Source organism: Paroedura picta, chromosome 7 (assembly GCF_049243985.1).
Source record: "Paroedura picta isolate Pp20150507F chromosome 7, Ppicta_v3.0, whole genome shotgun sequence".
Lineage (NCBI taxonomy): Eukaryota > Metazoa > Chordata > Lepidosauria > Squamata > Gekkonidae > Paroedura > Paroedura picta.
In genome coordinates this window covers 55,060,682-55,074,104 of record NC_135375.1, presented here as the reverse complement: position 1 = coordinate 55,074,104, position 13,423 = coordinate 55,060,682, and the positions used below count along the sequence as shown (strand labels likewise).

The 13,423-nt window shown below is 45.8% G+C and overlaps 1 protein-coding gene across 7 annotated transcripts in view; it reads right to left on the bottom strand.

Annotated features, from left to right (window-relative positions):
* The window catches only part of SNCAIP (synuclein alpha interacting protein), a 131,495-nt gene extending 124,050 nt beyond the window's left edge, over positions 1–7,445 (bottom strand). For 6 of the 7 annotated variants that reach the window (XR_013232482.1, XR_013232483.1, XM_077344394.1 and 3 more), the window contains exon 1: positions 7,054–7,445. The gene's annotated coding sequence lies outside the window, so the exon portion shown is untranslated. Of the gene's footprint in view, positions 1–6,502; positions 6,892–7,053 lie in introns of those variants that run through there. The other variant, XM_077344395.1, reaches the window with a different exon arrangement.
* Positions 7,446–13,423: the final 5,978 nt, after the last annotated feature.

The window sequence follows — 13,423 nt, the reverse complement described above, 5'->3', positions numbered from 1 at the left end:
CTAATACTGAAGTATTATTATTTGTTCTTTTCTTTTTTAAAACTAGATACAGAATTTGTTCCAATGTACCCATGCACCTTGACAAGTTATTTCACATGTGACAGGAAAATCTAGCTATGTCACAATCAATCCTCAAAATTTCCTCCCCCACAACCCTTTTTGACAATCTAGGATTGAATTTGTACAACCAACAAATTCTCATTGTGCTGCTGGTACGTCTATACCATCCTTTTCATCATATTTAACTTTTATCTTGTCCTTTACTTTCCCATGCTAATGTACTTGTGTTTCTTTCTTCCACTTATGTAAATGACTAGTAATCAAACAGCGGGCGCTAGGCACTTACTCTCGTGGGGCTCCCTCGGGCGGCGGGGCCTCTCCCGGGTGGCGGTCTTTTGTCGGTGGCTCCGTCAGGCTGCGGCCTGATGCAGCGAGAGGCGCTTCGCGCCTCTCTCCGCATCAGGCCACCGAGCAGAGAGCCCCCGGCAGCCGCGCTCCATGGTACGTCTATCCAGCACACAATGGAGGCCGCTGCAACGCCCACCACGCCCGGCCACCAATTCTCCGCGACCCTACCTTTCCCCCCGCTAGCGCCCATTTTATTTCCAGGTAAAATGGGCTTTAAATCTAGTTCTTAAATAGGTTTGTAAAATGTTCAACACAACTTTTTGCCTCCCCAGAAGATCTGAACTTGGTGCCCCATTATCCCACATTTTCCAAATCCACTTTTCCCCTCGATTCTCCTCCCATTCAAATCTGAACCCGCAGTTTTCCAGTGAGGAAGTCCCGATTTTGCTACCACCGCCCTTTTGTGTTGCACATTTATTCCCCGCTTCCCTTAAAGTTGACCTGAGCTATTTTTAAAGTGTAATTTTGATTGCATTATATTAATTTTTTCACTATAATATAGCCATGTTATAAGATTGAGAAAAAACAGGAAGCTAAGATTCATGTAGACTATTCTGTGCAATTACCCATCCACAAAGTTCCTTTCCTTTTTCTTTTTCCGGTGGATACAAGCGTGTGTTATTTCTTCATTCTCCCCTCCCGTTTCTCTTCCCACATAGCACCCAGTGTGTGTTTTTTACAATGTTGTAACATTACTTCATATAGAAAAAAAAGGTTCTGTCACTGATGAAGCACATTCAATGGTCAGATTACTTTGCATTCAAGGCCCAGCTCTTTATACCAACACCATATAGGCTGGGGCCACATTTATGCCCACTCACAGAGACCTATGGATCCAATGCTCTATGGCAGTGGTCCGCAACCTTTTTAAGGCTGCGGACCAGCGGCGGCAATGGGGAGGGTGATCACCCGGCCGCGCATACGCAGCGTGCATGCGCATTTATGCCACAAACGCACATGCGCAACCCTGCTTCCCTCTCCCCCCCTCCCACAAAAAGAAGCTTGCTGCCTGGGAAGTTTCTTACAGCGGGGGGGGGCGGCGGGGGGGGGGGAAGCTGCGGCCCGGCACTGGGCCATGGCCCAGTGGTTGGGGACCACTGCTCTACAGGACCTGATGCCTCTCAGTGAATCAGTTGATGGATTCATCAATGACTGGCAGCAAACGCTGTTGATGAGATTGCACCCCAACATCCTCTCTGTCCCCATTTTAAGCTGGCCCCCTGGTGCCCCTGGGAGCTATATGAAAAGGAACAGGAGTTGAGATGACTAAAGCATGTTTGGAAGCCTCAAGAATATCTTATGGGCTGCTTATGAAAGCCTATTAGATGGTAATAAAAGTCACAAAGAAGGAGTACTATGCAGCTTCCTTTGAAATGGCAGCAACCAAACTGTTTAGATGATACAGCCAGCCTTTTTATGATATGATGATGTTGCACAATACATTATAATGCAACTCACGTGCAAAAAATTGAGGTTCTGTCACCGACAAAGTGCAAAAGACATGGGGAAGGTAAGATCTGAGGGCAAGAAAAAATTTTCTGAAATAAATGGCATTTTGCAGAAGGGGTGCCACAAAGCTGGAACATCAGGCGGGGATTCGCCTCACCTGGAAACAGCATCAACATTGAGGTGCAGAAAAATTCTAAGCTAAATATTATGAGAATGAACATTGGTCACATACCGAGAGCAACAGATTCCGGTCCGGAATCAGGCAGTTGGAGGCAGTTTGCCTCCTACCTCCCGAGCAACATGGGAGAACAACCTGACGCAGGTGCCCTCCTTCCTCAGAGGGAGAATGATGGCATGGACATACCAGTTTAACCATTTTCCTGTTTCACCAATAGGAATACTCTCTATTTGATATAATTAATATTGTGGGGGAGAAATTAATGGCCAGGATCTATATATCCTATTTTTCACCTTGAAGCTAACTGCAGCTTCAAGATTAGAAAGGGATACATTCCCTAAAAATATCCTCCCTGTGTCTCTTTCCCAGTATTCAGTCATGTAGAGTTGCTAATTAGAGAAAAAAATCTACCCAAATCCATGCATCACAACAATCCTATTCCAGGTTTCACTAAAGATCTGAAACATGGATCCCTTCCACATTACCTACTTCAGCCCTGAATTTGACAATGAATTAGTACTTGTTAGTTACCTGTTCAAGGTGTACACTGAATGGTGGAGGAGGAAATTATAGTGGAGGGAGAAAGCGTCAAGTCACTACCAACTGATAGCGAACCCATGGAGCAGCCTTTTTCAACCTTTTGACCATGGAGTAACCCCTGAAATATTCCTCAGATTTGGGTAACCCTGGAAGCAATGCCAGCTTGCCATGCCTCTCTGCAACAGCCCTTGAAGTCACATGTTTACAGTGTGCATGGCATCACTTCACTAATAAAATAAAATACTTATGAAATAAGAGGTTAGTTTCATTTTTGTGTGTGCAATATTTTGTCTGACCAAAACAAGAATACATTCATCTCAGCTGTCTTAAAGCCCACCATGCAAAACAGTAATTCTCCTCAGGGGAACGAACTATGTGACTTGGAGATCACTTGTAACTTTGGGAAATCTTCAGGCAGAATATCTGAATCCTATTTTCTGCTGGAGGGGCTCTGAGAATGGGGAAATGGGACAAGCCAATGCAGCAGATTCAGGTCTTCCCTCCCATTCCTTTTCTATGGTGTGTGAATTCAACAAGGTCACCACAGACCTGACAGATGAGCAAAATGTCACTTTGTCCTCTGGATGCCTTCCACAACTGGACTAAGTATGGAGTTCTTAATAACCCTGGCTGAGAATAACGATCATACAGTTTTAAGAAACAGGAACAAGGCAATTCCCCCCCATCCCTTACATTGTACACATGGAGTCATAAATTTACTATAGTTTCTGAAACGTCATATCAGGGTTAAAACATGAGTGGGTTATGATATGAGAGACTGTGTAGAATAGTCCATATCATATTTACTAGATAACTAGTACTATTACTTATTTTCTGGCTTACCCTGTCCACAAGAAACCAAGAATAATGTTTTATCTTTATAAACATTTCCATGAAATAGGTATGGCTAAGATATAATCATTCTGCTCATGTTCAGCAAAATGGGTAAAGTCAAATTCAGGGTGAATAAGGCTCTCTTGCTCTTGGCCTCCACACATTTGTAGCTACATCTAAATAGTTTATATACAAAGATTACTATGCATGCATATCAATCCGACCTTAATTGGCATATCAATTGGAAATTACACACATATCCCTCAAAAAAAGAAGAAGAAAATCAAAGGCTGGTTATACTGAATGTACCAACAAGTGATCTATTGTATAGGAGTACTGTGTAGCTGAGGCCTCAACAACTGAAGCCTGTGACCATGGGAATATATGCAACCCCTTTATCCCACAGAAGTTTGTTTTTACCCATTTGCCAAACTGCTGCCCCCCCAAAAAAACTATAATGATTCACCCAAAGCAGTGGTTCTCAACCTAGGGGTTGGGACCCCTTTGGGAGTCGAACAACCCTTTCACAAAGGCCATGGCAGGGCAAGCAGCTTACCCGGGGGGCACCATCCACACAACAGCCTTATGGGGTAGATCGAGATACTGTGTTCATCTGTCTGGAGCAGCAAAATAAAGAGAGATCGGCATGGTATGACAAGATGCAAAACTGAACTAAGAAACCCCGTGGGGGGGGGGGGGACAGTTTATATACAATCATGAACAATGGATCTTCACGCCATTGGTCAGTTTCAGTTTAATTTCTGTGAAAGAACATTTGCATAATTTTATGGTTGGGGGTCACCATAACATAAAGAACTGTATTAAAGGGCTGCGGCATTAGGAAGGTTGAAAACCACTGACTAAAGTCAGCACAAGCAGATTAGGTACTTGAAGAAGGAATTCCAGTGGTCAAACTCCAACCCTCTACAAGGCACAAAAGCAAGTAGCCATAGTATAGGAAAAAATGAATAGGTCAACGGGTCTCACTGAAAAAACTCTACACCCCAAGTAAGCAGCATTGACTTTTATTTGTTAACTTCATAGTTGCTCTTTCTTGTAGTGGTCAAAATGCTTACCTTTATAACAAACCTGTGATACAGGAATGTTTATGCTCAACACCTCTTCAATTCCAAAGCGCTTCTTCCACTTTAACACCCCCCTACCTGCCCAAGTAGCTGACTCCAATTTCTGCCCATTCTTTTTCCTTAGCTGCAGCTCCTTGTGCCACACCCCAAGCCATTCTACAGGTTCTCCTATCCTCAAGAACACCTTTCCAAGCTTCAAGAAGCAGCAGCAAGGAGAAAGTGGAACAATTTCAGTACATGACCCATGCCCTACTCATGGTTCTGTACATCCTGACCCACATATGGAAAATGCAAAAACTGATTTGAGCATCATTCCTGAAAACTAAGAATTTGAACAAATTATCCAGACTATACTGTGCCACTAAAAAAGGAACAAATGCTGCATACCATGTCAGTGCTGACTGTGATCTACATGGTGTTTGCATGATTTAGTGAAATAATTTAGAATGATTCTGACAAGCAAGGCAAGCTGCATGCAGCTGGGGGAAGGCAAGAAAGGCTCTTTGATTGCTAGACAAATGGATGTAAAAGAGAATTCTTCCCTACTCCAAATATGGTATTATTTATAATCTACAGCCATAGATATAAAGAACAGCCACCTCTATGGTAATAAAGAACCATTCTATGGAAATAAAAGAATTCACCCAAAGCTGGTTGCATACAAGAATAAACATTGTTGTTATTATCATTTCTGTTATTGTTATTAATATTGTTATTGATCTGGAACAAGTATCTCCCTCTTGCTTCTATATAGGCAGTAACATGTTAGAACCCTTCTCCTGCCCAAAATATACACTGGAAGACCTTGGTCTTAACTGGATGGTAAAAATAAAGTAGCAACTAATATTTTCTAGATCCCTTGATTAACTGCCTTTATATCTTGCAGTCAACATATCTCCTCTACATAAAATGTAGCATAATGGAATCATTCTTATTCCTTTGATCATTCACTACTATTTCCTTATTGTGTTAAGGTATTATACTCAAATGAAAACAGTTGAATAAGTATAATAACATGTAGCCCTGCATTTAACAAGGTAATATTGCTTTTGCCAGATAATTGCAGTCTTGTGCTAACATTGCACAGAAGTAAATGAACATACAGTCAAATAGCTGGACACTAGATCAAAGCAGAGGTTTTCTGCTAACATTTGTCCTGGTAATGACAGGAAAAATCCTATCTCCAATTCTTTTTCAAATTCCGATTCAAATACACTGAACATATTCAGCATTTAACATCATTTCCCCACAAGAGTTGTCCGGCTAAAAATAGAACAGAAAGATGTTTGCACTGGCTTCATAGTTCATACAGAAACTCAACTGCAATGAATTTTACAGTGGCACTTTAGAGCTCTGACATCATACATATGATTAAAGACTAATAAAACTAACCACAACTAGCCCAGATTGCATGGTCTGGCCCCACTTTAGATGCATACAGAAAAGGTTTCCCTTTTACTCTTTCAATTTTTACACTCCTGTACAATCCTATTTTTATGGATTCCCGTCAAACACAAGCTGGATGGGTTCTTGCTGCTGGCTTTAAAAACCAAGCAAGCAGAAAACAGCTGCAAAGATACATCGGTTAGTCTCATGCAAGCCAAACACTGAACAGAGAAAACCAATTATATGTGAGTATTTTGATCAAGTAACACTGAAAATTGTCAACAATGGTTATTTCTGAAGAACCGTTTCTTCACTGCACACCAGAGTTCTGCAAAGAATGCTTGCATTTCCTGTGGAAACTAGGGGGGGGGGGGTTGCCAGTAACACAATCTCCCCCCTTTTTGTGGTGCTTTTAACAAAAATAGACACAGCATGGCATTGTGTGTGCATGTCCTGCTCCCCACCTTTGGGGAGGGGGGCACCCTTCAGGAGAGGAAACTAAAGGTAAAACATTTCCGTAGTACTGCGAGAACCACGAGAGGCTCTCCGACGCCCCAAACGGTGCTCTCAGAGATGTGAGCGTCATGAGTTATAAATGTGCGGTGGGAAGCAATACTTCCCTCTCGGCTTCATTCTCCGCTGCTCTCTCTGGCTGGCGCCCTTCTCCCTCCATCCCCTTCCATGTTACATGCTTTTCCTGCTGTGTGTGGTGTCAGTCCCACGCCGGGTATCCAATTTTATTCACAGCCTTCTTGTTGGCAGGCAACTGCTCCACGCACCGAAGGCATCACGACGAGCAGCGAGAGGTCGGGCGCAAAGGCGGAAGAGCGAGCGACGCGAGCAACAAGAGGCACCGGCGGCCGGGAGGAGGCGGCGGCGGCGGCTGTGGCTGTTGGCCTGACCCTCCCCCTGCTCCAAGAGCCCGCAGCTGCGGCGGCGTTACTATAGAGACATCGCCGCGGAGCCCGACCGCGCCAGGGCGAGTCTCTCCCGCAGACCCGGGGTGGGGGCGTGGATGGAGAAGTCCCAACCGAGGGCAGCCCGTTGCGGAGCCTCTCCTGCCTCCTTCCCGAACACGGAGCCCAGAAGGGCAACTTGTGGCAGCCGCCCCCGAGCCCCACTCCCTCCCCGCTGTCGAGGTCTCTCTTGCCTCAGGTGGAACTTGGCACTCACCCTGCCCGGGGGGGGGGGGGGTCTGCTCCTTCGCCACCTCCCGGGACTCCTCGCCGCGGCGCTGCAGGATCCCGCCTCCTCGCGCTGCTGCCGCTGCCGCTGCTGCTGCTGCTGCTGCTGCTGTCTGGCTCCGGCTCCGGCTCCAGCTGAACGCGGCCCGGGCGGGCTCGGGGACTCGGGCGCCGGCTTCCAGGCTGCTTGCGTCACAATGAAGCCGAGGCCATTCCCCACGCCGGGAATTCGGGGGGCTGGGGGAGAAGGGAGGGGGCTGCCACGTGACTTCAAAGGCAGGCCGGAGGGGGAGGGCGAACTGGACTCTCGCGGGCTGCTCACCGCGGAACCGGAGCGTGTCCGGGGCTCACCCACCCAGCCCGTTCGCGGGGCTCAAATAGCCTCGCCAAGCCCCCCTCCCCGCCGGCCACGCGCTCCCCGTCTCCCCTGCTCATTCGCCCAGCGCTCACTTCTTCGCCCCCGCCCGCCCGCCCGCTTTTTCCTCCGTGACACACGTTGTTGCGCTCGCTTGTCCTCCCTCGCTTACTTTTCCCTTTCTTTCGCACGGCTCTTCGGCATTTCTTTGACACGCGATCAGGCTCTTTCCTCTCCCTTCCCTTCTCATGCAGCCTGTTTTTGCACTTCCCCGGTGCTTTATCCTTTGACACGCTATCCTTTTTTTCTCTCACGCTAGTCCCCCCCCACCACCACCACCTTTTTTTCTTCAAGCGTTTCCCTTCCTTTTTCAATTCGAATTTAACTATGGCTTCTGTCTCTGTTCTAACTCCCCCCCCCATCCAGATCCCTTCCTCCCCAAGGACACTAACAAATAGTAAATTAAAACCTCCAGAATGAAAGTCCCTAGCAAGGTGTCAGGTTTATCTGTGCTGCTGTGAGGAGTGAAATATAGGGACATCAATGACATCCTAGGAGGCTAAAGCACTGAAGAATTCAAGGCAGCTTCTTAAAACAGGACTAACCAGATACATGGCCTGTTTTATGACAGATTCGGTCCCTCTTCCAAGACTTGACAGGTTTCTGGTACTGGCCTCACTGGTTAGGGATGGGTTTTCTGGCTGATGTCCAAGACAGCCTTTTTCCTGGATGTCAACTGACTATAATGTAGTAGAGTAGGACAGAGGGCACCATTTTCTATCTTCACTGTGGCACCAGAGAATCTGTAGGCATACCTGAACAGAAGCTGATGCCACGCTGGAGAAGTCAAACACTTGCCTGGCTGGCACATTTCATTCAATAAAATCGCACCATGATTGCCTAGTTGTAACAAAGTAAAGTTCAGCCTAGTTCACACCTGCACTGCAGCCATGCCTTTCTTTTGGAACATGGTCTTCTTCACAGCCCTTTTCCTAAGTCCTCCTGCAATTACACTGCCTTTGTACAAGAGCAGGAAAAGTCTTAAAAGCTGCACCATTGTTGGGTTTTTAGCTTACTTTTCTTCCCTGAGAGATGAGACTGGATCCAAAGTTTCCATTCTCCTAACAGTGACATTTTCCGCTGGCACAAAGATGTTTGAACAGAAAGCTGGGAGTTGGTTTTTCATCAAGCAGTTTGACTGTTCATGAGCAGTTTAAGCCTATTTGGCAGGTTACTTTCTGCATATTCAGACAGTCCAGGGGGCAATGTAACAAGCAGCATTCCATGCATGTGCTTTCTCACTTAGCCCAATGGGAATTTAGTCTCTCCCACATATCTGTTGTTGCATGCCAGTTAGAAGTCATTCATTCAAAGAGTGAATAAATCAGTCAATCAGTTCTTGTCTAGAACAGTTAATATATTAATATTATTTGCACATGCTCATTTTTGCAGTTTTATGTGAGTTACAGCTCTCCCCCCCCCCCCATTATTTAATCATTTGACTCTGGGGAGGAGAATGGATTTCACTTATGGTGCGGATTCAAAAGCAGCTCTTGCAGAAGGAAATTAAATCGCATTACAGCTACTGTGCAAAGGCAAAGCTGTTCTGCAGCTGCTCAGGTTGGATGGCAGTGAGGCAAGAAGACCAGATACTTGGCTCACAAGTGATTATAGTTGGCAAAAGCAGTATGTTCACTGGGACATTCATAACACCTCTAGAAAACAGTTTTCCTCCAGTGGAAGGGCTATAATCCCTCAGTCCTTTCAGTCATTCTTCAAATTCATTTCCTCTCCTCCCCACCCCAGGAACTCAGGGTGTGTTACCCGAATGGGATGATCTGCTCCCCCTCCCATTATAACCCTGCAATGTTGATTTAGTAATATAGAAATAAATGCATCTCTTAATTAAAAGATCATGACATAGATCTACTGGTCTATCAACAGGGAGTTATGTTGAAAACCTTTATGCTTAGAAAATGATGACACTAAACTGGCTGAAGTGTCTTAAAGGTAAAGGTAAAGGTATCCCCTGTGCAAGCACCGAGTCATGTCTGACCCTTGGGGTGACGCCCTCTAGCGTTTTCATGGCAGACTCAATACGGGGTGGTTTGCCAGTGCCTTCCCCAGTCATTACCGTTTACCCCCCAGCAAGCTGGGTCCTCATTTTACCGACCTCGGAAGGATGGAAGGCTGAGTCAACCTTGAGCCGGCTGCTGGGATCGAACTCCCAACCTCATGAGCAAAGCTTTCAGGCAGCTGCCTTACCACTCTGCGCCACAAGAGGCTCTTCTGAAGTGTCTTATCTATGCTAATACTGTTATTACCCCTCTTCACCCCATGATACCAGCAAAAGTATTTTCTGTTACTACACATGTCTGTAACTTGTATGTGAATTTATAAGACAACCTTGTTGCAGAGGAATTAGTAGCCTTTTACTCTGCAGATAAATAGGGTTCTTGCTTACTGCTCTAGGCTAGATAGATGCTCCGTGACATCCCAACCATTAAATCAATAGAAAGTAGACAGATTGTGACCATCTCCTTCTCTATGACCTGAGAGCAGATCAGCAACTGGTACTGATACAAAGAAACTTGTGCTAAAAGATCTCACTAGCTGCCTGTTTGTTTTCAAGCACAAATTCATGAACATATGAAACTGCCCTATGCTGAGCCAGGCCCTCGTCCATCAAGATCAGTATTGTCTAACCAAAATAGGCAGCCGTTTTCTAAAGTCTCAGTAGAGATTTGTTTTACACATCCCCTGCTACATCATCCTTTTAACGGGAAATGCCAGGGATTGAAGTTGGCCCATCTTCCAATAGCCTTCAAAGACTTAATTCTTATCTTCATAGCCCTAAATGATTCCAGAACAGGATGCTGGAAGGACCACTTGCTCCCATACTGTCCTTCACATCAGCTAAGATCTTCTTCATAAGTCCCACTCTCTGTGCTGTTGCCTTCAGAGGTGAGGGGGTTGGCAACAAGAAATGAAGGGTTTTCTTTTTCCTTAGTGGCACCTTGCCCGTGAAATGGCATTCTTCTTTATTTATTATTTATTCAATTTCTAGCCCCCCCCTCCAAGAAGGTCTCAGCAGCTTACAACAGAAGAATAAATTTCATACAGTAAAACAATAAAACATTAAAATCCTAAAATTTAGTCTCTATAAAACTGCTCACTCTGTCACTTAAAACATCCCTGCGGGCCTGTTCTTATAGAAATTCGAGATACAGATAGCTGTCCTGCCCTAGATGGGGGAGGATGTCTCAGGCAGAACCTGGGCAAGGGATTAGGCGAAGGGTAAGAGTGCAACTTGGCCTCAACCTCAATGCTTGGTTGAGGCCAAGGACCACCAGCATGTAGTAATTTGCAGAGCAGAATGCTCGTTCCGGGTGTTTATGGAGAGACAGTCCCTCAGGTACACAGATCCAAGACCATGTAAAGCCTTAAATGTTAGAATCAATACCTTAAACCTAAATTCAACTGGTAACCAGTGCAGCTTCTTGAGAACAAGTCTTATGTGAGCTCTCAATGGGGTCCTCATAAGGACCAGGGCAGCAGCATTCTGTACCAGCTGTAGTTTACAACAGTGGTCCCCAACCCCTGGGCCATGGCCCGGTGTCGGACCGTGAAGGCCTCGGCGCTGGGCCACGGCTCCCTCTTCCCACCCACCCCCACAGCGAGAAGCTCGCCAGGCTGCGAGCAAATCGGCCACCAAAGCGGCCGATCAGCTTGTGGCCCGGCAAGCTTCTTGCTTTGGGAGGGAGCGGGAAGAGAAGCTTGCCGGGCCGCAAGCTAATCGGCCGCTTTGGCGGCCGATTTCCTTGCAGCCTGGAGGGGTGGGGAGAGGGAGCCGTGGCCGCCGGCATGCCGGCAGCGAAAACGCGCACGCGCAGACTTGCCGTGCATGTGCGTTTGCGTCCGGCGGGGGCGCAAACACACGCGCATGGCAAGTCCACGCATGCGCGTTTGCGCCAGGGCTGCCGCGCATGCGCGGAGCCCCAGGTCACCCTCTCCCTGCACCCCGGCGCAGCGGTCCGCAGCCTGACAAAGGTTGCAGACCACTGGTTTACAGGTCAGGGATAAGGGAAAGTCCACATAGAGTGAGTTACAGTAAACTAACTTGGAGGTGATCATCACTGGGGTCACTGTGGTTAGGTGTTCTGGGGTTGCTGGTACCTATGCTACTTCCTTTTAAGTGCCTAGTCAAAACATTTGTTTTGACCTAGGCTTTTAATTAAGGGGTTAATCTTTTAACATTGTTACTGCCTGCATTTATTCTGGAAACTATTTTATGAGTCTCTTCCTTGGCAGACTCCCTTCAAAGTATCGACCTTGCTTTCAAGATCTGGCTATACCATGCCACCTTCCCCTGAAAGAAGTATGGGAGGTTAGTATATTTCCAAGTTTTAATATATGAGTACATTTGCGGACTGGTGTCTTAAGATATTCTTTACATATAGGAACTGGTATTTCATAGACCCATTATGCACGGGGGGAATAACGCACATTCGGGGTGGAATGGCGACGACTAAAATCACCGATAACGCACAGAGCCAGCTGCAACCGGCCGCAGCTTCGGTGCATGCCGCTGAAAAAGCCACATTAGCGAAACGCAGAAGAAAGCACAGCTTCCGGGTGACCGGGGCACAACCAGAAGCGGAGCCAGGATCGCTGCATGCATAATCGGTTACTCTGGGTTTTGCTGCCGTTGCACCCTGTCCCGTGCATAACCGGTGTGCTTCGTGTCTTCCCCCTCTGCGTTTTCCATGTGACCCGAAATCGCTGTTTCGGCAGCCGTGCATAATGGGCCTTAATCTGGCAACCTTCAGTGCCACTCACTGATATCAATTACAACATTCCCCAAGGTTTTAATAAAGTAGATTCTCATCCTTTTCAAAGCTATTTCCTTTTCCATTCAGCTTGGAAAAACAGTGTCTAGAGAAGAGGAGCAGCTGACTCTGGAGTCTCTTAAACTCTGAAAACAGAAAGGGTTAGGAAAACTGTCCTAGAAAACAAAACATGCTTTCTCTGCCAAATCAGATCATAAATAGAAGTGTGTTTCCAGCTGCAGTTGATGAGTAGATGTAGATGAAACTGTTTTGTTTACTTCTAAATAAATATTGACTCTTGTATATTTAGTACAGATTATCTAGTGCATCACAAGTGGCTGTTTTAATGAGGTTATTTAAGGGGAACACATAAAGGACAGTAACAAGGCTTGAGTCCAGTGGCCCCTTCGTGACCAGCATGCAGGAATAAAGGATTTTCAAGGCTTGTCACAACCATTCTCATTTTGGAAATTAAAAACTAGCCCACAATGTAGGTTCTGAAGGACAGGTTATATATGCTTCTTGGTGTCACATTTGTGAGGACTAAAGTATCCTGCTAGTAATTTCTTTAGACCCTTAAGCCAAAATTCACAACAGCAAAGTGCCATTTAGCACTGATAATTGGATGCCAGCATATTACCCAATATTAAATTAATGCTATATCATCATCACTAATCATATTCTGTGCCGTTTATAGCAAATGATTATCATACCAGTATTTTTCTGGTTGCATAAATGGTTGTTTATAGTAAAAATAAATGGTATATGTTAGAACTCTACAATGTATGTCCAAGTGAGATATACACATAGTTGGTCTGCTAACATATATGGTGTGACATGCTTCCTCCCATGTGGTGACTGGCTGCAACTCTCCGAAGAAGTCAGTTTAGCAGTTTCAGAGCAGCTAAGTGCTAAGGAAGCAGCACCACAAGAGACAGGCAACAAATCTAAGGCAATCTGCTCAAAGGTGTCAACAGCTGGGACATTTTCCCCTTGAAAACAAAGGAAGGATCCAGGCTTCAAATAGTGGATCCAAATGCAGAGGTTGAAAAGTTAAATCCCCTATCTGTTCTTTGCACCAATTGAGGCTGCATATGCCTGAATTATGCAATTCATCAGCCAAATGAGATGGCAGTCTTCACGCTGTCTGCTCAAGCCTGAAGTCCTGCCAAATG